Source organism: Lithobates pipiens, unplaced genomic scaffold (assembly GCF_037356315.1).
Source record: "Lithobates pipiens isolate NorthernLeopardFrog02 unplaced genomic scaffold, aLitPip1_a1.2 Scaffold_19, whole genome shotgun sequence".
In the NCBI taxonomy this organism is placed as follows: domain Eukaryota; kingdom Metazoa; phylum Chordata; class Amphibia; order Anura; family Ranidae; genus Lithobates; species Lithobates pipiens.
Genome location: NW_027507764.1, coordinates 402178918 through 402200241, shown reverse-complemented (window position 1 = coordinate 402200241; position 21324 = coordinate 402178918).

The window sequence follows — 21324 nt, the reverse complement described above, 5'->3', positions numbered from 1 at the left end:
GTAAGCTTAAACTGCTTCTCTTCTCTGTACTGGTATCAATTGTCAGGCAGTGCAAGAAATAATGAAAAATCTCCTCAGTAGGGACACAGACAGGATTTAAACCAGGCAGATATTTAACCCTTTACACCCTATTTTTTTCATAAAAAATTTGTTTTTGTTTTTTTTGCGTATGTTTACAAACATCAAGACAGCATATGCAAAACCTTTATGTGCACATTGACACATTAAAAAAAACAGACTAGAGACAGGCTTCCCTTTTAAAGGTCAACAAGTTTAACAAGTGAGTGAATGGTCCCCTACAGCAGGTGTCTGGGGTTGTTGCTGCCAGTGTTTGTGGGTGAATCGACTGATGGGTAGATAGCTGGTTTTATTTATGGTTTGCACTGTATATTTTTTATTCTAAAAGCCAGAAAGTTGCAGTCATCCTTTTTGCAAGAGGTTGTTACAGGGTCAGACATTTTTACTAGTAAGGAATAATCAAGTGAGCAAGCCAATACCCATTTCCAGAACCAATAGTCCTTTTGTTCCACTTGTAATTTTAGTTTGTATGAAATGTCACAAAAAACATTATGCAGCCCACTAGGATGAATACATTAATTGAAAGGTGTCAATTAAAATTAGAAGACCTTCAACAACATTGCTTAAGAACCACTGTTATTGTGTTTTTAAATCTCAAATGCATCACCATATAAAGATCTTATATGCTTACCATTAAAGTCAAACTAATTTAGATTTTCCTGGGTATAAACGACTTTTAGTCTATAAGAGAACTGGTAGGTGAACTCTTATTGTGCAGGGTAGTAAAACACAATAACAAACATATAATTTATGGAATGTAGAAGACATTTTCTCATTTACATAATAATTGCAAATGTCTTTTGAATGCATTTTAATATGTTAGTCATGATCTCGGGATGGCATTGGAGGGTCAAAGGACGGGGGTGGAATTAGTCACGGATCAGGCTACACGGCATGAGATTTGTATGCATTGGGGAAGTTGCTCTCATTATCATTCAGTAGGATGCAGCCGCTACTCTGCAAGAGTCATTCCATCAGAGTGTGGACCTCAAACTGAATCATTGATACCTGACAGGGCTTTCTTGTAATCTACTTTAGATTTCTTGGTGTGACAAGCAGATAAAACCATTCCATGAAGATCTTAAAAAGGGACACACTTTAAATGAGTTTAAAACATGCACATGTCCTCCATGAGATTAGATGTAGAACCATTTCACTGTTATGGGGCATATAGCTGTTCTAAGCAGTAGGATGAAACAAGTTAAAGTAAGCTCGAGGCAAACAACATGCTTTTGTAGCACTCCGTGTTTCTTTGGGAGAATGGTGGTTTTCCATGGTGATGTGACCAAGCATGCACGTCATTTTGAAGTGCAATTGTAATTTGCAAACTCACACAGCTACCAGAGAAGCACAACTCTGGGAATGCATCCAGGTAAAATAGCAATTGTAAAAACAGCATCCAGTCAAACATGAAAGTTCAGCGTTTAAACTCAAGCTGGGTACCTGTTTAGTGGCTGCAGTTTTCATCTTGGCATTTAGCTGCTCGCTAAATCTCTATGACTGTTGGTAATCATATGGAAAAATAGAACGCTGGATAGCTACACTCCAAAAAAGTTCACCTTTATTAATAAATGAATATCAAAGCATCACAGGGCAATACAGACTAACTGCACAGCTGTCACTTTGGAGCGGGGCACTCCCATGTTGATAAACATGTTCTAAATGTCCCTAAGCCTAAACATGTGATAGCATAGGCCAGGGGTCAGAGGTGTAACTAGAACCTTCAGGGCCCCGGTGCAAGAAATCAAGGAGGGGGCCCCCCCTGAAATCCGGCCAGGGTCCTTTCCACTGATCCTGGGGGCAACAGGACCTGGATAGGAGGGGGAACAAATCCCCTCCATTTTTCCACCTGCAGCCACTGAATGCCTATCAGAGGGAGAGGAGGAGAAGAAGACTTTTAGTGGCTACAGGAGAAAAATGGAGGGGATTTGTTCCTCTAAATGCCCCCCTATCCAGGTGTTCAGGGGCAACATGTGCGCTATTGCAATTGTCCCTGGGATGAGTGGCAGCGGTGGGGGATGGGATCAGTGGCAGCAGTGGTGGTTGGGGAGGGATAGGTTCAGTGGCATCAGTGGTGGTGGTGTGGGATGGTATGAGTGGCAGCGGTGAGGAAGAGATTGGATCAGTGGCAGTGGTGGGGGGGGGTGGAAGCAGTGGTGGTTGGGTGGGGATGGGATCAGTGGCAGTGGTGGTGGTGGGGTGGGATGATTGCCAGCTGTGAGGGGGGATGGGATCAGTGGCAAGGGTTGTGGTTGGGGGGTGGGATCAGTGGTAGGGGGGATTGAATTGGATGAGTGGCAGAGGTGGTGGGGGGAATGAGATTAGTGGCAAAGGTGATGGTTGGAGGGGGGTGGGATAAGTGGCAGCGGTGGGAGGCATTGGATGAAATGAGTGGCAGCAGTGGTTGGAGGATGGGATCCATGGCGAGGGTGGTAGTTGGGGGGGTGTGATGGGATGGGTGGTGGGGAGGGGAATGGTATCAGTAGCAGTAGTGGTCATGGTAGGGTGGATCAGTAGCAGCAGTGGTGTGGGGGTAGCAGTGGTGGTGGTGTGGGGGGTATCAGTGGCAGTAGTGGTGGTGTGGGGGGTATCAGTGGCAGTAGCAGTGTTGGTGGTGAGGGGGTTATCAGTGGCAGTAGTGGTGGTGTGCGGGGGTTATCAGTGGCAGTAGTGGTGGTGTGGGGGAGTATCAATGGCAGTAGCGGTGGTGTGGAGGGTATCAGTGGCAGTAGTGGTGGTGAGGGGGTATCAGTGGCAGTATTGGTGGTGGTGTTGGGCTTATCAGTGGCAGTAGTGTTGTTGAGGGGGTATCAGTGGCAGTAAGGGTGGTGTGCGGGGGTTATCAGTGGCAGTAGTGGTGGTGAGGGGCTATCAGTGGCAGTAGTGGTGGTGTGGGGGGTATCAGTGGCAGTAGTGGTGGTGAGGGGGTATCAATAGCAGTAGTGGTGGTGAGGGGGTATCAATAGCAGTAGTGGTGGTGAGGGGGGTATCAGTGGCAGTAGTGGGGGGTGATGGTGTGGGGTGTATCAGTGGCAGTAGTGGTGGTGAGGGGTGTATCAGTGGCAGTAGTGGTGGTGGTGTGGGGGGGTATCAGTGGCAGTAGTGGTGATGAGGGGGTATCAGTGGCAATAGTGGTGGTGTGGGGGGGTATCAGTGCAGTGGTGTGTGGTGTGTGTGGGGAATCAGTGGCAGTGTTGATATTGAGAGATAGTGCTACTCACATGCAGATCACTTTTCCCCCTCCTTGCTGTGAGTACGCTTGAGTGCAGGCGGAGCCGGAAAAGATGGGCGGGGTCTGTGCCCGTGAGTGCACTGTAGGCGAAGACAGAAAAGATGGGCGGGGACTATGCCCGTGAGTGCACTGCAGGCGGAGACAGAGAAGATGGACGGGGACTGGGTCCGTGAGTGCGGGAGGAGAGGATGGGTGGAGCAGCTGGAGAGAATGGGCGGAGTAGACAGAGAGGATGAGTGGAGCAGGCGGAGACTCCCTGTAAATTACCAGTACTATATCCCGGGCAGCGGCGGGCCCCCCTACAGTGGTGGAACTCAAGGGCCCAGTCGCAAATGCGACTGGTGCGACCCTGGTAATTCCGCCACTGCCAGGGGTGTCAAGCTCAATTTCCTTGAAGGCCAGCATCAGCAGTAGGGTTGCTCTCAAAGGGATGGTTCCTGGCTCCATTAAGGCACTCCAAATTTAGAGTGTAGGATGGCTACAGTACATAAAAAACAAATGAAAGTTATGCTGAGTGTTTAAAGTGGTTGTAAAGGCACAAGTTTTTTTTTTTACCTTCATGCATTCTACGTATGAAGGTAAAAAACCTACTGTGTGCAACAGCCCCTCCTAATATTTACCTGAGCCCCATCCCGATTCAGTGATGTCCACAAGAGCCTTGCCTCTCTGAGGACTCGCACTCCTGACTAGCTTTTAGCAGCAGTGGAATCCATTGGCTGTAAATCACAGCCAGTGAGCCAATCTGGAGATGGAGGGGGCCGAGCTGCTGCTCCATGTGTGAATGGACACACAGAGCCGAGGCCCAGGAGCATGTCTGAGTCTGACACAGAGTCTGTGTGTCCAGGTCTGTGTACCTGTCAAACCTGTCTGTGTGCGGGTGAGTCTGTACAGCTTGTGCATACCTGTTCCTTTTCTACAGCCTACCTGGATGCAGCTCACTGACGGTAAAAAAATAAATATATAGCACTGACCCCAGAAGGAGCTGCTGGTTTTATTGGTCTTACCGTTCCCTTCTTGACTGCTTCTCCATCTAGGGATTCCCGTGGTAGATGGCCCAAAGAAATGTGGAAACTGACACTGAACCTTCTTTTGGGTTATTTATTTGAAACAGAAACAGAGTCTCTCAGTTTAGGGTAGAGGGTTAGGCGTAAGTTTAGGTACTTTAGACTGCAAAAATGGAAAGTCTCTTATATGAAGAATCCAGAGAGTAGCAAACTGGACTGGATTTTACAACCCCCGGATAGACCTCCTCTCATTGGGCCTAGCAGCTGGCAGGGTGTTAAGTAAATATCTGCCACAGACTTGAGCGTAAGATATCTCTTATCTCTCAGCCGATCCGGCGATACCGTATGAGTGTAGATCCATGTAGTGTCCTTCTACTAAGCCTCCAGTCTCCTTCAGAGAAGCCAGCCTTGTGCACGGCCTTCTCCTGAAGAGTCCTCCCTTGGGGTTTCTCCAGTTGCTGGGCCTCTCCCTTGAATGAGAAGGCATTGGACCACCTTTGGATCAATAGGCCCCGAAATCCATTCAGGCCTGTCACTGCAGTTGCATTTGCCTCGGGCTAGCCAGTCCCGAGACTTGAAATGCATGGTTCCACACCCCAGGCCAGGAGGGCCATGGGGCTGGGTCAGGAGGACCACCCGAACCGAAGAGGCAGAAAATATTCTCCGGAACCCCGAAGCACGTGATGTCGGTACCTTAAATACCACCTCCCAGAATGCACAGCAGGAGAACAATCCCACCGGGCTGGTTCAGAAAGAGCAGTGGCATTCAATACACCCAGCTAGACTGCGTTCTTACTCTTGCCGGTGGTGACAGCGACACCAGCGGTCAAGGAGAACCCAGGGCAACCCAGCTGGACTGGTACTGAAACCAGAAATTTAGAAAATTAGCCCCAAAACCCAACTGTGGTTTCAGGAAAATTTACACAAAAAAAAAATCTCTACTCCAAGCTTATCCTCCTCACTGCCACTTCAAACCTGAGTGACGGGGGTTGTAAAAGCAATGTCCAATGACAGACCAGATGCTAAGAAGAAAGCTACCTCACATTGGAGGGATCACAGACATCCATATTTATTAGAAATGAAAACACTACACAGGGCTCAATGCCTGTCTGAACAAACCTTTACTGTCTATGACTTGATGTTGTGATGAAGTGTTTCCTTGTCCTGCTTTTGCAGGCTATGACAGCTAAAGGAGTTTAACTGCCTCGCACCCACTGATCGTCAAATGACGGCCAGGCGGCGCAGCTCTCGTTCTGGATGGGCATCATATCATGTTCTTCCAGAACGACCGCTCTCGCATACCCCTGGGGGCGTGCATCATGGAGATCGGTGGTGCGGTGTGTCAGTCAGACACACCGCTGCACCAATCTCGGTAAAGAGCCTCTGACATAGGCTCTTTACCAAGTGATCAGTCCAATCACGGCTGATCACAATGTAAACAGGAAGAGCCGTTGATCGGCTTTTCCTCACTCGCGTCTTTCCCCCCCATCAGGATGCTCACCTGACAGGGGGGGTATGTGCTGATTGTTTATCCGCACAGTTCCCCCTCGGATGCCCACCCAGGACCACCAGGATGCTGCCAGGACCACCAGGGATTGGCACCACCCTGGACCACCAGGTATGCCACCCTAGACCACCAGGGAAATGCCAATCAGTGCCCAGGCAGCTGCCTATCAGTGCCCAGGCAGCTGCCAATCAGTGCCCATCCCAAGTGCCTGCCAGTGCAAGTGCAATTAGTGATGCCTATCAATGCCATCTATCAGTGCCACATAGTGCCCAGCAGTGCCGCCTATCAGTGCCACCCATAAGTACCAATAAGTGCAGCCTTTCAGTGCCCATCAGTGCTGCATATCAGTGCCACTCATCAGTGCCACCTACCAGTGCCCATCAGTACCGCCCATCAGTGCCACTTCATCGGTGCCACCTTATCAGTGCCAGTCAGTGCTGCCTTATCAGTGCCCATCAGTTAAGGAAAAAACATACTTATTTACAAAATTTTATAAAAGAAACAAAAGAAAAACTTTTTTTTCAAAATGTTAGGTCTTTTTTTATTTGTTTAGCAAAAAATAAAAACCCCAGAGGTGATTAAATACCACCAAAACAAAGCTCTATTTGTGGGAACAAAATGATAAACATTCTGTTTGGGTACAGCATAACATGGCCGTGCAATTGTCATTTAGACAGCGGCAGCGCTGAAAGCTGAAAATTGGCTTGGGCAGGAAGGGGGTGTAAGTGCACTGTATTGAGGTGGTTAAAGCTCTGTAGAGTCATGGGCTGGCCTCAACACCATACGATATGTCTGGTGGAAATCCAATACAGCTCACCATCCAAATGACACCATTCCTACAGCAAAGCATGGAGGTAGTAATATCCTGTTATGGGGGTGTTTCTCTGCAGCAGAAACTGGAGCATTTGTTAGGATAGAAGAAAACTGGATGGGCAAAATACCTCTTGAGGAATATCTGCTGCCCTCTGCCAGAAAGTTGACAATGGAAAGAAGGTTTACCTTCCAACATGACAATGACCCGAAGCACACAGCAAAAATTACCACACAGTGGTTGAAGGAGAAAAAGGTTAATGTCCTTGCATGGCCTAGTCAGAACCCAACCTTAAACCCCACTGAAAACCTGTGGCATGACTCGAAGACCACATTCCACAAACGGTCACCATCAAATTAAACTGAACTTGAGGAATTCTGCAAAGAAGAGTTGGCAAATATTGCAACGCCTAGATTTGCAAAGTTAGAGACACATATTCCAACAGACCAAAGGCTGTAACTACAGCAAAAGGTGGTTCAACAAAATACTGACACAATGGGGTGATCCTTTTCCAACTCAGGGATTCTGTTCTATTTATTTCTGACATGTTGGTGTGATATCTTTCACTCGGATGTTATAAGTTGTACCGAGTAAACTGCCTAAAACTAAAACGGAGTCTGTTTTCATTTTAAGCTGCAAAGAAACAAAATGTGATTATTTTAAAGTGGAAGCAAAATCTCATCTCTGACTTTTACCTATAGGTAGTGTAAATATCTCCTAAATCTGCACTGTTTAGGAGATATTACTGTACATGCAGCCAGTGACATCAGTGGCGCATTCACTCTGAAGGAACGTCTACCCGGGGGAGGATAAACAGCAGTACCTTTAACTTCCCAGCGAAAGGCTGTTCAACAGAGGGGGGATGTGTCAGGACAAGTCACCATTTGAGGAGAGCAGGCTGGGACCCCAGAACCCCAGAATAGCTAAAGAACTGACCACAGTGTGTTCTCCTGCTTAGTGTGGTCAGATTTTATTAGGAAAGCAGAGGGAATGGCAGGAACACCAGAGATATCACACAAAGGAAGCAATACAAAGAGAACAGAATACCTTTTCATACAAGTACCTGGTACAGCAGGCACATATCAGGAATATGAAATGTTGGATTTACATATTGTAGCACCCTCTAGTTAGGTGCTAGTGTACATAGTACAAAGCCAGGCCTGGGTTGAATCTATGTCAGGGCTGAGTGACTCAGGGAGGCTGGATGACTCAGCAAACACCACCTTTGGTAAATCCCCCTACTCTCTGGAACCTTGGAGAAGCTTCCAGAAGTAGAGAGCGGAGTATAGTACGAGCTGCTTGCAGTATTGGCGAGGGCCCCAGCCAATCCCCAGCAAAATAGTCTGTCAAGGGGTAGGCACCTCATAAATACACATGGGTCATGCCAGCAGGGGCAGTCGGGTTGAAGATGGAGAAGGGGTACTGAGGAGGCTGTCAGTGGCCCTTGCGGGTGTCCCCTAGTCTGGGGGGTTAACTTTGGGCCCCGGGCTTGGGTGCTGGAGCCGCCCTCTACAACACACAGAGGAAAGGAGTAGGGAGAGGACAGATTGAGAGAGTCAGCATGTCCAGTACTCCAGAAGAGTAAGCCAGGTGGGCTGGTGAGTGAGCAGTCTGGGAGGACTGAGGAGAAGTAGCCAGGAGGGCTAGTGCAATGGGCAATTGCATCCAGACAGGCTGGCAGTACCCGAAGAGGTGTTGTTGGGATCAGTAGCCACAGGGTTGGAAATTGGACACTGACTTTTGCTACACATTTAAAAGGGCCCGGGTTCCTGCCTATAACAGGCTGTTGCTCTGAGATCTGATTGAGTGCTGTGTCAGGATCATCTTTTTGTCAAGTGTACCAGTGAAGTTCTGCAAGCTAGTGTGCTGAAGGAGCAGAGGGGTGTATATGGGACTATATATGGGAAGAGTTGTCCCTGAAGTTGTTTGAAGTGGACATCCTATAACCTCCAATCCCTATCCAAGTTAAATCTATATATATATAAATAACAAACAAAAAAAAAAAAACGACTGGACTGTTTTCTGACTCTGCAGTGACTGTGAACATTTGGTGTGCCTGGCTGTGCAGGGTGGGGGATCCCAGTTTATCTGCAGCCCTTAAGGGGGTGCGCTACAATATTCTTCTAATGGTATAGGCCTGTTTTCAGCATTCAGGGTCACTGCTAGCTTATTCAAAATGAACGGGCTGCCTTAATGCATCACACCTTATCACACAAAATTGTGTTGCATGCAACACACAGTGCAAATCTAGCCTGAAAGTTAATGTGTAATCTGCTTATATTTTTCCATCCTGGTCCCACGCTACCCTCATCTATATGCTATATACTGTACTATCAGCTCACTGCTTGTGGAAGGAGCCAAAAGAGTGCTGTACATAGCTTCCTGAAAACATCACAGCACTCTGCCTGAGTACTGAGTTATATAAATATCAAAATGTCCCGATGAGTGGATATCAGTCTGGAGGAGTGGATAGACCCAGACAGACTGTTTTTACATGCCCTAATGCTGATGTGATGCTAAGCCTCCATGATAGAAAAAAAAAACTGAAATCCAATGAATGAAATGGACATTAAGTCTGGGTAGGAAATGGCTAAATGATGTTTGATATACTTTATAACAGTAAGCGAAACATTTTTTTCCATGTTTTTGGCCCTTTATCCCTTTTACAGTAAAAACAAAGTGGTTAATAAATACTCAAAAATAAAGCTCTTTCTTTCTTTCTGAAAAAAAACAAAACATATCAGTCAATCTATCACTGCACTAAAATGGAAAAATGGCCTGGTAACAAAGGGGTATTACAGGCTAGTGTCAAAACAGTTTAGAGTCAGTGCCAGGACAACCTCCTTTGGCACCCAAGGTAAGCATGTCAAAGTGCACTTTCTCCACCCAGCTCTTTAATTTGGTTTACCGGTGTAAGAAATGTCCCTGTAGAGTCATGTAAAGTACACCCTGTGGAAATTGTAGACTTTTTCCACATACATAAACAGGCAAACATTATATTTTTATTCAAACAATGCCTACAGACAAAGGTCACAAATGTTTCCCAGCATCAATCTACTAAATCACAAAAAACAAATGATCACAAAATGACTCCAGCCTGTCCCTATGATTAAGCTCTACATGGGCAAAACACGTTAGAGGGGCTTTCCTGATGGGTTGAGAGCCAGCTGAAGACATTTTGTAATCATTTGTTTTGCGATTCACTAAATTGGTATGCGGTATGGGAAACATTTGTGGCCATATGGTTGGCTTGGTGTGTCCTTATCAGTGACCCAGCACCTAGCAGCTAGTAATTTGAACAGGAGCATTGTAGTGGTGCTGCTTTTTATTTATTATTTTAATATTTTATTTAAAGGATTGCAACAGATAAAATAAAAATGTTCTGCGATGTAGATCCATCTCATACCACCCAACGGACCGAAAAAAAATAATAACACGCAACAGCTCCGCCTCCATGGGAGGCTCCCGCTGAGGACTTTATGGTATAATATGGTCTCTTCCTTGGGGGAAACTCTCAGGCCGCGTACACACGGGCGGACTGTCCGCCCAACTAGGTTCGTCAAACAGTTTGACAAACAGTCCGTTCAAAATTTGCATGAGCGGACTTGACCACACACGACGAATGAACAGTCCGCTGAAAACTTGCGCGATGACGTGAACGGCACGTACGACGGGACGAGAAATTCGGCGTCCGATACACTGCAATGCAACCTTCGCCGTGTAAATTCTTTCTGAGCATGCGCGAGACTTAGTTTGCCGAACAAGCCTACACACGAGCGGACTGTTCGCTCAAACCAAGTTTCAGCGGACAGTCTTACGGAAATTCCGAAAAACTTTGTTCGTCAGACTGTCCGCTGAAACTGTCCGCTGAAGCCCACACACGAGCGGACTGTCCGCTGAAACACTGTTCAGCGGACAAAGTTGGACGAACAGTCCGCCCGTGTGTACGCGGCCATAGTCTATGCACCAGGGAAGTGGCCTCCGAGTTGACATAAGGACCATGCCATACCGAGAGTCCAAAAAAAGGGGAAGACAGGAGAAAAAGGAAGGAGTTCTGTGGCCTCTTGAAGCGTAAACTAAAGCAAAAACAGAGGACTGCACAGACCCTGGGGGAAAGAAGGAGTAGAGGACAAGAGTGGGCAAGTTAGTCTAGAGAGAAAGCAGAGAAAAGGAGACATGTGGGGTGTAGGAGCATCAGAGGGGATGGGGGGGGGGGGTAAACTATACATTTTTTTATCACTAAGCTTCACAGTTTTTACAAGTTTCTTCTTTTGAAATACTTTCTTCAGTTTGTGGCAAACATGTCTATTGTAACTTTACAACTCTGTCTTTCTTTTCTTGATATGTCTTCAGCACATTGTTCAAGAAGGCCTTGTCTTTGGCTATATGTTCAATAACAAACTAATCTTGTTATCTATTTCTGATTATAGATGCATTAATGTTGACCTCCAACTGTTGCAAGAGTTACCTGAATATCAAATAAAATGCTTGGGTTCTTGGAGACTTCATTTAGGATCAGTCAGCTTTTGGGTTGCACTTGTTGGGTTGGCTAGTCCTGGACAAATTAGTAATTGTTTGAAATCCACGCCACTTGTAGATTATTTTCCTTATAGTGAAATTATTAATTTAAAAATATGGCAATCTTTTTAAATCCCTTGCCAGACTCAGAGGCATTTACATCTTTCTTTTTGATGGCCTTAGAGAGCTGATGACACCACACTCGCCAATAGCAAAGAGAACACCAGACCCTAGATGTCTGAGGTTTAAATAAAACCGTTTCCACCTGTCCACGTAAGGAGGTTCCAATCCTTGGATGCTAACTTGGACAACTGAATCCTTATTTCTTGGATTTAAAGTGTTGGTAAATACAGGGTTGTGCTTACCTTTTTCATATGGCAAGTCTGCATTTTTAATCATGAAAATAAATACACTATGTCAATTGTATGTGTCATTTGTTCAAATATATTTCCTTTATCTATAGGTACTATTTGAATCTAATATTTTATCTTATCCATTTATCTTATTTATTGTATCCAGCTGTATTTACTTGGTGCAATTTATAACATCCAAGTAAAAGATATTACACCAACATGTCAGAAACAAATACAAAAAAATAATCAAAAACAGAATACCTGAGTCGGAAAAATGATCACCCCTTGTATTTTGTTGAACCAGCTTTTGCTTTAATTACAGACTTTAGTCTGTTGGGATATGTCTCTACCAACTTTGCACATCTAGACTTTGCAAAATGTGTCCACATATTTGCAATATGCGTCTTTGCAGAATTGCTCAAGTTCAGGTCATTTTGATGGTGACTGTTTGCGGACTGCAGTCTTCAAGTTGTTCAACTGATTTTTTTTCACCTTTTTCTCCCTCAACCACTGTGTGGTCGTTTTTGCTGTGTGCTTTGGGTCATTATTATATTGGAAGGTAAACCTTCTTACCTTTCTGGCAGAGAGTGGCGGATTTTCCTCAAGTATTTGGTGTTTTGTCCCATCCATTTTTCTTTCTATCCTGACAAGTGCTGCAGTCCCTGCCACAGAGAAACACCCCATAACAGGACATTACCACCTCCATGCTGTAATGTAGGAATGGTGTTATTGGGATGGTGAGCTGTATTAGATTTCTGCCAGACATATCAAGTGGTGTTGAGGCCAGTTAATTCAATTTTAGTCTTATCTGGCCATAACACCTTTTTGCATTTTTCTTGCAACCTTCCCATACTAGCCACATTTGTGGAGAATTTGTGATATTGTTGTCACATGTACACAATGACCATATCATAACTTCCTGCTTCAGAGTTGATGTAGACCTCTTGGTAGCCCCTCTGACCAGTTTCCTCCTGGCTCTTTCATCTAGTTTGCAGCGTATGTAGAGGGGTTGCCATTGCAACCCAGCCCCTCTTTCGCCTGGAGAGGAGGCATGTAGAGAAACCAAATCATTCTATGCAACCACAAAATGCCGACATCCCCTCATCTCTCTCCCGCAGACATTCAAGGACTGCAGGTGGGAAATGGAGAGATTGGTTCCTCCCTATCCCTGTCCTGTTGCCCCTGGCCCCTGTGTGATTCCATGCCTCCCCCGCCTCTCCTCAGAATCGCTGCTAGGTTTCCCCCTCCTACCTCCCACCAACTGCTGAGGGGAATCTGTCAGGATGGAGAGCGGGGAAGGGACCAGTAAATGTGTAATTTACCGACCCCTTCCTTGTCTTAATGAACAGACTCAGTGATCTGTAGCGATCACAAATTCTGTTTTAAAAAAATATATATATTTATTCATAGCTGGGGCATAGTAAACTGTCTTTACTATGCCTCAATTTATGAATGAAAGGGAAGTTATGTAAAGAGCTTTTCCTGTTCATTCATTCTGTGCAGCTGAGGCTGCAGAGAAAGGGACTGATAAATCTGTCCTCAGTCCGTTTCTCTGTCTCAAAAGTAAGACCTCAGGGGTCTGTTTAGACCCCTGATATTTCATCAAAGCCCCCCAATGGGGGTCCTAAAAAATATGTAAAAAATTATAATAAAAAACACACATTAAAATAAAATAGTAATAAATAATAAAATAATAAAACAAGAAAAAACTACTGATACCAGTGGTGGAACTACCATGGTCCCAAAAGTCACACTTGTGACAGGGCTCTGGTGTTCTGCCCCTGTGGGGGGACCCCAAGATGGCAGGAAGGTGTTCCATAATGGGAGGAAAGGGCCCCCAAGATCAGTGGGAAGGGGGGCAGGTGGGCCCTTCATGGTTTCATGGTTTCTTGCACCGGGGCCCTGAAGGTTCTAGTTACGCCTTTGGTCTGTGTTGTACCAAATACCTTCCACTTCTTATTAATAGACTTCACTGTGCTTCCAGGCATCGATAAAGCCTTTGACATTTTTTTGTAGCCATCTCCTTACTTGTGCCTGTCCACAACTTTATCCCGGAGCTCTTTTAACAGTGCCTTGCCACCCATTGTTGATTACTTGCGTCAGTTGCACTACCAGGGACTGATAAGCTAATTAGAATGACCACAGCTGATCACAGTTGAAAGTCAAATGGCTTTGTGTGCCATTGAGAAGATGATTAGCTACACCTGATTGAGTTTACAAGTCATTTTTAGGAGGGGGTGATCCTTTTTCCAACTCAGTGATTCTGTTTTTGAATATTTTTTTTGACATGTTTGTGTTATATCTTTCACGAGGATGTTATCATTTGCACTGAATAAATACAGCTAGATAAAACAAAAACGGTGTCTGTCTTTATTTCAGGCTGCAAAGTAACAAAATGTGATTATTTTAAAGGTAGGTGACTGAAAGGGGACTCTGTATGTGTTTGGTGCTATTCTCTCACTACAATGTCAGACATAAAAGCAGCAATGCAGAGGCACAGTACAGGACATGACTGGGCAAAGGGGCAGAAGAAACTCCTGACTCATCTGCACCCCCTGCAGCACTGCACCCCTAGACGGGTGACCCCCTTGGTCCTTCCCTGGCTTGACTTTGTCAGTCCGGGTTTCTGGCCTCTTACACCTGTGTCTCATCTTTTTCTGTGGCTATGGCTAGTTAAGAGCTCTACCCTAGGGTTGCCACCTCATCCATTTAAACCCAAACACATATTAATTACACAGGTTCTGAGGCTAATTTAATGCAGACAGGGCACCAAGTGAGTTCAATTACCAATTTTATCAGCCACAGAACCTGTGTATTCAATGTGTTTGGTTTTAAAGGGATGAGGTGGCAACCCTACTCTACACTCACCAGCCTGTGTTGGAGCATCTGTCTGTGTTAGTATGTACTAAAGCCTAGTAAATCCGGTAAGTTTTTTTTGTTCAAGCACTGATCGGATGCTGATCGGCTGCTGGTTTTCAAACATGTTCGTTCGACGGTAACTGGATGTGAGATTGGCTTCTATTGGGCAAGGAGCTGGGAACACGGGCCAAAATCCATCTGGTTTCTACGGCTGATTTCGGAGGATATTTGCCCCGTGTGTACGAGGCTTAACTCTTGCACATCAGGCTCTGTTTTGTCCTGTGCTTAGGTTAGCCCCATTAGTCTTGTATGTCTTTAATCTGACCTAAATGAGCTATTTAGACATTGGCTGCTGATCATATTTTGCACTGGCTTTGACTTCTGTTTGTGTATCCTGTTGCTCCTGGTTTTATTTCTGCCTGGTTCTGTCTCTCTGCTGTGTACTAATGCTTTGTTTGTTTCTCACTGTCTCTTTGCGATTTTACAGCTGGGCAATCCTACGGGTTGCATACTCATACTGATAGTTGTCCAGCCACAGAAGCCCATTCATATTTAATGCCCAGAATTACTGGATTTGTCATGAATTTTACCTATTCCTTCTCTTCATGTGTTCCCCAAGCCTTTAGATATGACCGACAGTTCCTTGCTGCATGTGACAATATCTGGCAAGAGATTTTTGTGCAATTAATCATTGAAACTTCTATGTTTTAGATCCTGATAAAAGGAGAATGCAACACTTTCTGAACCTCATCAGAATTTAATATTTTTATTATAGAAAATCATGTTTCAGAATTTAAACCTGCTTTCAGTGCAAATCATGCGTTTTTACACATCCCTGCAGAATATGAAAAATACATCAGTATGATGGGTTATTTTTAATAGTTTCCAGCTATAATGCCTGCTATCTCCCAACTTTAAACAGGGTCCTCTAGTGATGGACATGAGCAAAGGACAATGTAAAGACAGGTATAGGAGACTGTTGGTCCCTAACTTTCCTTAAATATATTATATTATTAAAATAAATGATAGGTACGGGAGCCTGCATGCTTGACTGCTGAAAGCGTGTTAAAAAAACAACAGCAAACTTCTCTAATTTGCTCCATTTTGGTATGCTTAAATATGCATTGAAAGTGCTATATCTGCTTGATATGTTCAAAAAAATACATTTTGATATTGTGGAAAATCTGGTGAGCTGATAATTTTCTGTACATTCTGCCCCTGCTGACTGATATTTATTACATCGTTCTCTTGACTATAGAATCACGCCCCTCTATGATATGGACAAAAAGGAGGGGATTAGGGTTCTCGAGTGCTATCTTTCTATGTAGTTTTAATCAAAAGAATAAGCCAAGAAAAAATAAGAAAGAAAGTTTAAAAAAAAAAATGCAGCCTCCACTTCTGAAGCCCTAACATTTAAGCTAACCTCCTCTTCCACATTTGGAGTCTTTTTTTTGTTGGAGGGCAGAGAGCAGGGGAAGGCTGGCAGCCTTAGGCCTGGGGGGCAAGTCCAGTCAAGTGGCCCATAGAACCGGTGGTGGCAAAATGGTGGATCGGGAAAACAGTCTCTAAGGTTTTTCATGATCGCAAAGGTGGGGGGTGCAGGGAGGACAATGTGGCCCTCCAGGGCCTGTGGGGGACTTGTACTACCATTGCCTCTAGGAACTAAACCGCAAGCAAGTCCCTGTATGAATCCCTCAGAGCTGAGGACCTGCCCCCCGCCCGCAACTAGACAAACTACAAGTCCCAGCATTAACCCCTGAGATCTAAGGATGTGTCCCCTTAGATCCCACGGGTTCATGCTGTGCCCTGTAGTCCTTCACTAGTTGGGGGGGGGTAACACATCCTGAGCTCTGAGGGGTTATGCTGAGACCTTTAGTCCTTCACTTTTGGGGTGTTACATCCTAAAAAGTAAAGTACTACAAGTTCCAGCATGAACCCTGGCTGAGATTTAAGGATGTGATCTCCTCCTCTGCTGCTGGCTCATGCTCCCATGACACACGTATGTTCTAATTCATTCACTTCTCCCAACCTCACCTCAGGCAGCTTGACCATAGGGTCTAATATGCTTCAAAATAGGGTGGACTCAGAGCGCAGATCATTGTGCTCAGAGCCCACCCAGGCGTGTTAGAAAAGCAAATTAATATTTGCTTTTCTAACACTGAACTGCCTCTCTGCCAATCAGGAAGAGAGGGTATGATATCCGTCACCTGATTGGCTGAAAGGACAGGCGCTCCTATTGGATGTCTAGCAGGAGGAAAAGCATGGAGTAAGCATAGAGAACACAGGAGCCGCTGCCTGTCCCACAGCTCCCAGCCATCACTCTCTGCCTGACCTGCCACCCAGATGAGGTAAGTGCCGGTCAGACAGCGGGCGAGGTGGGGTGCTGGTTAAATGCCGACGGGGGGTAACATTGGCTACATTTGATGGGGCACAGCGAGGCTACATTTGATGGGGCACAGCGAGGCTGCATTTGATGGGGCACAGCGAGGCTGCATTTAATAGCAGAGTGAGGCTATTTTTCAGTATTTTTTAGTTTGCACCAGACAGAGAGAGACATCGCTCCAAATTGTCTGCACAGAGAGACCACTCCTCAAGAAAATTGCTTGATTCCTTTATCAACATAGTAAAGCCTTGTACACACCACTATTGTTTTTTTTCTCAATCCAGTGAGTTGAACAAAAAAAAAAACAAAAAAAAGCTGACAGCTCTGGTTGGAGCTGCTGAGCATTAGCAAAAGTGACCTGGGCATTGATCACTTTTCAGTGGAGTGGCAGTGCCTGCTGCAAGTGTGTACAAGCCTTTCATCGCACACTGGTGTGCTGCAGTTTAGCCGCAGTGCTTATGCACACAGTTTTCCTTAGCTGCAGTCCCATAGGCTTATTTTATGTTGTGCTTTTTTGCTGCAGTTTTTTTTATAGCACACCAAAGATGCAGCCGTTTTTGTGCACTTTCAGAAAATGCAGCAAAAATGTGCAAACTAATAGAAGTCTATGGGACATGCAGGAAGACCATGAGATGACCAACACTGCAGCAGACCAGTGTGAGCTCACATTATAGTACATAGGAGCAGGTACTGCACATGCTGCTGAAAGAAACCTCCTTATCTGCAGAGAGGGGGGGGGGGATTTGGGAGAGAGAAGGGAGAGGCCGGTCACAGCTCACTCACTTGGAAGGACTCAGCAGGCAGAAGGCTCGGTTATCAGCTTCCAGAGCTTCCCATACAGATCACCGACGGATCTCAGTTTGAATGTTCCCGCCCACACGTCCGATTCAAAGACGCAGCACACAGGCTGCCCGGAGTGTGGGCGGGCACAGTGAGAGAGGGGGCTGGAGGAGGCGGAGCGGATCCACCCTCTTCTATTCGGCTGTGCTCAGTCTGAATGGAATGGACACAGACTGTCAGCTCAGAAGCAGGGAACAGCACTGTGACATGACAGATGTCCAATCACAGTGCTAACGTTCCTGCATGCTTCTGGGCTGTTATCCAGCCCTGCCAGCCTCCCTCAGTAGTAACACTCTGCCAACTGCACATGCTCAGTTCTCAGCTGGCAGCACATCTGCCTTTTTATGGGGATTTAGAGAGCAGCCTGGGGGGAAAATGCATCCCTGCCCCCTGGCCCAGCCCGCCCCTGGCAGAGAGGGTACCTGGTTTTGACAAGTACTCACTCCCACTTCCAGTTGGATCCCTGCAGCAGATCCATCAGAAGTTCTTCTTGCCCCCTCCCTGCCCACAACCTTCTGGGACACATCACAGGTCCCAGGAGGCTGTGGAGCCATTCACAAAGAACAGTGTGGCTTGCGTATGCACACTGGGCAGCCAGCTGTGAAGGTGCAAAGAGCCGGCTGCCCACACTTAACATGGCAGCGCCAGGGATCCGAAGACTGCTGTAGAACCAGCTTGGGTGAGGACAGTGCTGGATCTGTGGACAGGTAAGTGTATGTTTATTAGTCAACAGGTAGGTTTTTGTAGCTGCTGACTTTTAATTTTTGTAGAATTGACTGAAGCTCTTCTTTAATATAACCCTTAACCTGTATCATGGGATATGGTGAATCTTCTGTGGAATCAGTGGAATTGTGGAAGAAGTAACCCCATCATATCAGGAATTTAGCAGAACCACTAATTGTGGCAATGCTACACTACAAACACACACAGAAGCACAATATATAGGACTAGCAGGGAAACCAAGTGTAGTACTAGATCATTGAGTAGTAGCATAGTCAAATAAGCTGGTGGCAGACCAGGGACATGCGGTGAGGTCGGTGGCTGGTGAGGCACTGACTAGTATCAGAGCCAGATACACACAGGTTACATACGCCGCGATCATTAGAACAATAATTCTAGCACTAGGCCTCCTCTGTAACTCTAAACATGTAACATGTAACCTGTAAAAAAAGGGTCTCCTATGGAGATTTATAAGTACTGAAGTTTGGCACCATTCCACAAGTGTGCGCAATTTTAAAGTGTGACATGTTAGGAATCTATTTACTCGGCATAACATCATCTTTCACATTATACAAAAAAAACACGGGCTATCGTTAGTGTTGTTTTTTTTTCCTCCACCATTTTTTTCCGACCACCATTTTATTCCATAGGGTGTTTGCTAAAACAATATATATATATATATATATATATAAAAAAAAGTGCCTTGCAAAAGTATTCGCCCCCCTTGAACTTTTCAACCTTTTCCACATTTCAGGCTTCAAACATAAAGATATAACATTTTAATTTTTTGTGAAGAATCACCAACAAGTGGGACACAATTGTGAAGTGGAACGAAAACTATTGGATATTTTAAACTTTTTTTAGCAAATAAAAAACTGAAAAGTGGTGCGTGCAAAATTATTCGACCCCTTTACTTTCAGTGCAGCAAACTCACTCCAGAAGTTCAGCGAGGATCTCTGAATGATCCAATGTTGTCCTAAATGACTGATGATAATAAATAGAATCCACCTGTGTGTAATCAAGTCTCTGTATAAATGCACCTGCTCTGTGATAGTCTCAGGGTTCTGGTGAAAGTGCAGAGAGCATCATGAAGACCAAGGAACACACCAGGCAGGTCCGTAATACTGTTGTGGAGAAGTTTAAAGCCGGATTTGGATACAAAAAGATTTCCCAAGCTTTAAACATCCCAAGGAGCACTGTGCAAGCGATCATTTTGAAATGGAAGGAGTATCAGACCACTGCAAATCTACCAAGACCTGGCCGTCCCTCTAAACTTTCAGCTCAGACAAGGAGAAGACTGATCAGAGATGCAGCCAAGAGGCCCATGATCACTCTGGATGAACTGCAGAGAACTACAGCTGAGGTGGGAGAGTCTGTCCATAGGACAACAATCAGTCGTACACTGCACAAATCTGGCCTTTTATGGAAGAGTGGCAAGAAGAAAGACATTTCTCAAAGATATCCATAAAAAGTCTCGTCTAAAGTTTGCCACAAGCCACCTGGGAGACACACCAAACATGTGGAAGAAGGTGCTCTGGTCAGATGAAACCAAAATCGAAGTTTTTGCCCACAATGCAAAACAATATGTTTGTCGTAAAAGCAACACAGCTCATCACCCTCAACACACCATCCCCACTGTCAAACATGGTGGTGGCAACATCATGGTTTGGGCCTGCTTTTCTTCAGCAGGGACAGGGAAGATGGTTAAAATTGAGGGGAAGATGGATGCAGCCAAATACAGGACCATTCTGGATGAAAACCTGTTGGAGTCTGCAAAAGACCTGAAACTGGGACGGAGATTTATCTTCCAACAAGACAATGATCCCAAACATACAGAAAATTCTACAAAGGAATGGTTCACAAATAAACGTATCCAGGTGTTAGAATGGCCAAGTCAAAGTCCAGATCTGAATCCAATCGAGAATCTGTGGAAAGAGCTGAAACCACTGTTCACAAACGCTCTCCATCCAACCTCACTGAGCTCAAGCTGTTTTGCAAGGAAGAATGGGCAAGAATTTCAGTCTCTCGATGTGCAAAACTGATAGAGACATACCCCAAGCGACTTGCAGCTGTAATCACAGCAAAAGGTGGCTCTACAAAGTATTAACGCAAGGGGGCTGAATAATTTTGCACGCCCCACTTTTCAATTTTTTATTAGTTAAAAAAAGTTTCAAAAATCCAATAGATTTCGTTCCACTTCACAATTGTGTCCCACTTGTTGGTGATTCTTCACAAAAAATAAAAATTTGATATCTTTATGTTTGAAGCCTGAAATGTGGCAAAAGGTTGAAAAGTTCAAGGGGGCCGAATACCTTCGCAAGGCACTGTATATATGTATATATATATATATATATATATATATATATAAAACGTTTGGGGTCTCTAAGTAATTTTCTAGCAAACATATGATGCTTTTTACATGTAGGAGAGAAGTGTCAGAATTGGCCTGGGTGGCAGGGTTAATTACCATAAGTAATATACTATTAATTATTATATATTGTTTTTAAGGTAATTTACTATATTTTCAAAATCTGTACTCAAGCAGGCAGCTTAGCGGACAAATTATTGAAGTTTGAAGTTATAACTTCCAACCAATAATTTCACAGTATATAGATAAATAATAAATTATTTTGTTATAGCATAGTATAATATATGATTTAGCTTGAATATAACAGTACTTTTTCAGCAGGCAGCAGATTCTCATTCTTCTTCTTAACTGCGTGCGAAAAACATGGAATTATGGGTAAATCTTATACACATAAACACATGTTTTTTCCTTGTAGTTAACGCAGAAGTGCACCTAAAAAAAAAAAAATATTAAAAGCCAGCAGCTACAAATACTGCAGCTGCTGACTTTTAATAAATGGACACTTACCTTTCCTGGAGTCCAGTGATGTCGGCAGACGAAACCGATCAATCGCTCAGCTCTCGGTTGCTGCCGCCACCATTCTCGGTGAGGAAATCAGGAAGTGAAGCATTACGGCTTCACTTCCCGGTTCCCTACTGCGCATGCGTGAGT